General features: G+C 37.8%; 1 non-coding gene across 1 annotated transcript; it reads left to right on the forward strand.

The window, feature by feature from the left end:
• The first annotated feature begins 3,259 nt into the window (after window positions 1–3,259).
• Window positions 3,260–3,367, forward strand: LOC112713285 (small nucleolar RNA R71). Its single transcript, XR_003158258.1, has one exon. It is a non-coding gene; the product is annotated as a small nucleolar RNA R71 (small nucleolar RNA).
• The last annotated feature ends 1,586 nt before the right edge of the window (window positions 3,368–4,953 follow it).

Here is a 4,953-nt window from a genome sequence, read left to right on the forward strand (position 1 = left end):
TGTAGAGTTCTAGAGAGATGACTTCATGAACCTCTACTTCCTCCCCAATCATGATGCTATGGATCATGATGGCCCAATCCACAGTTACTTCGGATCGGTTGCTAGTGGGGATGATGGAGCATTGGATGAACTCCAACCATCCTCTAGCCACAGGCTTAAGGTACAGTCTTCTCAATTGAACCGGCTTGCCTTTTGAGTCTCTTTTCCATTGAGCTCCTTTCACACATATGTCCATGAGGACTTGGTCCATCCATTGATCAAATTTAACCCTTCTAGCGTAGGGGCGTGCATCTTCTTGCATCATAGGCAAGTTAAACGCCAACCTTACGTTCTCCGGACTGAAATCTAAGCATTTCCCTCGAACCATTGTAAGCCAATTCTTTGGGTTTGGGTTCATGCTTTGATCATGGTTCCTAGTGATCCATGCATTTGCATAAAACTCTTGAACCGTTAAGATTCTGACTTGTTAAATAGAATTGGAGAGAACTTCCCATCCTCTTCTTCTAATCTCTTGTCGGATCTCCGGATATTTGCCCTTTTTGAGCTTAAAAGGGACCTCAGGGATCACTTTTTTCTTGGCCACAACTTCATAGAAGTGGTCTTGATGGGCTTTTGAGATGAATCTCTCCATCTCTCATGACTCAGAGGTGGAAGCAATTGCCTTCCCTTTCCTCTTTCTTGAGGTTTCTCTAGCCTTAGGTGCCATCAATGGTTATAGAAAAACAAAAAAGCCATGCTTTTACCACACCAAACTTAGAATGTTGCTCGCCTTCGAGCAAAAGAAGAAAGAATAGAAGAAGAATAAGAAGATATGGAGGAGATGGAGAGAGGTATGGGTTTCGGCCAATGGGGAGAAGAGAGGGTTGTGTTGTGTGAAAATGAAAAAGGATGGAGGGGTTTATATAGTGGAGGGAGAGGGGTTTGGGTTCGGTCATTTAGGGTGGGTTTGGATGGGAAAGAGGTTTTGAATTTGAAGGTAGGTAGGGTTTATGGGGAAGAGAGATTGAGGTGATTGGTGAAGGGCATAGTGTTATTGGATTGTGTGAAGAATAGAGAAGTGGGGTAGGTGGGGTTCCTGTGGGGTCCACAGATCCTAAGGTAATCCTGTGGGGTCCATAGATCTTGAGGTGTCAAGGATTTCTCATCCCTGCACTTTTTAGGCGTGTAAAATGCCCTCTGTATGCAATCCTGGCATTTAACGCCAGACTGCAGCTTGTTTCTGGCGTTAAACGCCCAAATGTAGCCTATTTCTGGCGTTTAATGCCAGCCTTATGCTTGTTTCTGGCGTTAAACGCCATCTTGGTGCTTGTTTCTGGCGTTAAACGCCAGACAGATGCTTGTTTCTGGCATTTAAATGCCAGACAGCTCTTCCTCCAGGGTGTGCTTTTTCTTCTGCTATTTTTTATTATGTTTTTAAATTTTGCAATTGTTTTGTGACTCCACATGATCATAAACCTAATAAAACATAAAAGAACAATAGAAATATAGATAAATAAAAATTGGGTTGCCTCCCAATAAGCGCTTCTTTAATGTCAATAGCTTGACAGTGAGCTCTCATGGAGCTTCACAGATGTTCAGAGCATGATGAGGGCCTCCCAACACCAAACTTAGAGTTTGAATGTGGGGGCTTCTCAACACCAAACTTAGAGTTTGGTTGTGGCCTCCCAACACCAAACTTAGAATTTGATTGTGTGGGCTTTGTTTGACTCTGTATTGAGAGAAGCTTTTCATGCTTCCTCTCCATGGTTGCAGAGGAAGATCCCTGAGCTTTAAACACAAGGTAGTCCCTATTCAATTGAAGGACTAGCTCTCCTCTGTTAACATCAATCATAGCTTCTGCTGTGGCTAGGAAGGGTCTTCCAAGGATGATGCATTCATCCTCATCCTTCCCAGTATCTAGGATTATAAAATCAGCAGGGATGTAAAGGCCTTTAACCTTCACTAACACATTCTCTACCAATCCATAAGCTTATTTTATTGACTTGTCTGCCATCTCTAATGAGATCCTTGCAGCTTGTACCTCAAAGATCCCTAGTTTCTCCATTACAGAGAGTGGCATAAGATTTATACCTGACCCCAGGTCACACAAAGCCTTCTCAAAAGTCATGGTGCCTATGGTACAGGGTATTAAGAATTTACCAGGATCTTGTTTCTTTTGAGGTAAAGTTTGTTGAACCCATGTATTTAGTTCACTAATGAGCAAGGGAGGTTCATCTTCCTAAGTCTCATTACCAAACAACTTGGCATTCAGCTTCATGATAGCTCCTAGATATTGAGCAACTTACTCTTCAGTTACATCTTCATCCTCTTCAAAGGAAGAATAGTTCTCAAAGCTCATGAATGGCAGAAGAAAGTTTAATGAAATCTCTATGGTCTCTATATGAGCCTCAGATTTCTTTAGGTCCTCAATAGGAAACTCCTTTCTATCTGGAGGATGTCCCATGAGGTCTTCCTCATTGGGATTCACGTCCTCTCCTTCCTCTTTGGATTCGGCCATTTTGATTATATCAATGGCCTTGCACTCTCTTTTTGGATTCTCTTCTGTATTGCTTGGGAGAGTACTAGGAGGAGTTTTAGTGACTTTTTTACTCAGTTGGCCCACTTGTGCCTCCAAATTTCTAATGGAGGACCTTGTTTCATTCATGAAACTTAAAGTGGCCTTAGATAGATCAGAGACTATGTTTGCTAAGCTAGAGGGGTTCTGCTCAGAATTCTCTGTCTGTTGCTGAGGGGATGATGGAAAAGGCTTGCTATTGCTAAACCTGTTTCTTCCACCATTGTTATTATTGAAGCCTTGCTTCTGTGGATCCTTCCATGAAAAATTCGGATGATTTCTCCATGAAGGGTTATAGGTGTTGCCAAAGGCTTCACCCATGTAATTTACCTCTGCCATTGCAGGGTTCTCAGGATCATAAGCTTCTTCTTCAGAAGATGCTTCTTTAGTACTGTTGGATGCATTTTGCAATCCATTCAGACTCTGAGATATCATATTGACTTGTTGGGTCAATATTTTATTCTGAGCCAATATGGCATTCAGAGCATCAATTTCAAGAACTCCCTTCCTCTGAGGCGTCCCATTGTTCACAGAATTTCTTTCAGAAGTGTACATGAACTGATTATTTGTAACCATGTCAATGAGTTCCTGAGCTTTTGCAGGCATTTTCTTTAGGTGAATAGATCCACATGCAGAATGGTCCAATGACATCTTAAACAATTCAGATAGACCATCATAAAATATATGCAGGATGGTCCATTCTGAAAGCATGTCAGAAGGACACTTTTTGGTCAGTTGCTTATATCTCTCCTAAGCTTCATAGAGGGATTCACCTTCTTTCTGTCTAAAGGTTTGGACATCCACTCTAAGCTTGCTCAGCTTTTGAAGAGAAAAGAACTTGGCTAAGAAAGCCGTGACCAGCTTATCCCAAGAGTTTAGGCTATCTTTAGGTTGAGAGTCCAACCATACTCTAGCTCTGTCTCTTACAGTAAAAGGGAAAAGCATAAGCCTGTAGACCCTGGGATCAACTCCATTGGTCTTAACAGTATCACATATGTGCAAGAATTCAGTTAAGAACTGAAAAGGATCTTCTGATGGAAGTCCATAAAACTTGCAATTCTGTTGCATCAGAGAAACTAATTGAGGATTAAGCTCAAAGTTGTTTGCTCCAATGGCAGGAATTGAGATGCTTCTTCCATGTAAGTTGGAATTTGGTGCAGTAAAGTCACCCAGCATCTTCCTTGCATTGCTGTTGGGTTCATCCATGTCTTCTTTTTCGAGATTTTCTGTAAGGATTTCTCTGGATTGTTGTGCTTTAGCTTTTCTTAGCTTCTTCTTTAGAGTCCTTTCAGGTTCAGGATCTGCTTCAACAAGAATGTCCTTGTCCTTGCTCCTGCTCATATGAAAAAGAAGAGAACAGAAAGAAGAGGAATCCTCTACGTCACAGTATAGAGATTCCTTTATGTGAGTAGAAGAAGAAAAGAATAGAAAAAGGAGAAGAGAAAAATTCAAACACAAAGGAGAAGAGAATGTTCGAATTATGAGTAGAAGAGATGTGTTAGTAATTAAATAAAATAAATAGAAGGATATGAGAGGGAGAGAATTTCAAAAATTGTTTTTGAAAAATGGATAGTGATTTTCGAAAATTAAGAGAAGAAATAAAATTAAAATTAAAACAATTAGTTAATTAAAAAGAATTTTGAAAAAGAGGAAGGTAATTTTCAAAAATTAGAGATAGAAAAATAGTTAGGTGGTTTTGAAGAAGATAAGAAATAGTAAAACAAACAAAAAGTTGATTAGTTAGTTGAAAAAGATTTGAAAATCAATTTTGAAAAGATTTTTGAAATTGATTTTGAAAAAGATATGATTTGAAAAAAGATATGATTGAAACTTATTTTGAATAAGATTTGAAAAAGAGATTTAGAAAGATTTGATTTTGAAAATTAAAGTTAATGACTTGACTAAAAAGAAACTAAAAGATATGATTCTAGAATTTAAAGGTTGAACCTTTCTTAACAAGAAAGTAACAAACTTAAAATTTTTTAATCAATCACATTAATTGTTAGTAAAGTTTTTGAAAATAAAGGAAAAAGTTAAGAAAAAGATTTTTGAAATTTTTTTTAAATTTTCGAAAATAATAAAAAAATGAAAAAGATTTGATTTTTGAAAAAGATTTGAAAAGACAAGATTTTTAAAATTGAAATCTTGACTTGACTAACAAGAAACAACTCATTTTAAAAAATTTTTGACTAAGTCAACCAAAAGATTTGAAATTTATGAGTAAAATAAGGAAAAGATATTTTTTTTGATTTTTTTTTTAACTTTTAATGATGAGAGAGAAAAACACAAAAATGACTCAAAACATGAAAATTTTGGATCAAAACCAATGATGCATGCAAGAACACTATGAATGTCAAGATGAACACCAAGAACACTTTGAAGATTATGATGAACATCAA

The sequence above is a fragment of the Arachis hypogaea genome, chromosome 9, assembly GCF_003086295.3.
Source record: "Arachis hypogaea cultivar Tifrunner chromosome 9, arahy.Tifrunner.gnm2.J5K5, whole genome shotgun sequence".
In the NCBI taxonomy this organism is placed as follows: Eukaryota; Viridiplantae; Streptophyta; class Magnoliopsida; order Fabales; family Fabaceae; genus Arachis; species Arachis hypogaea.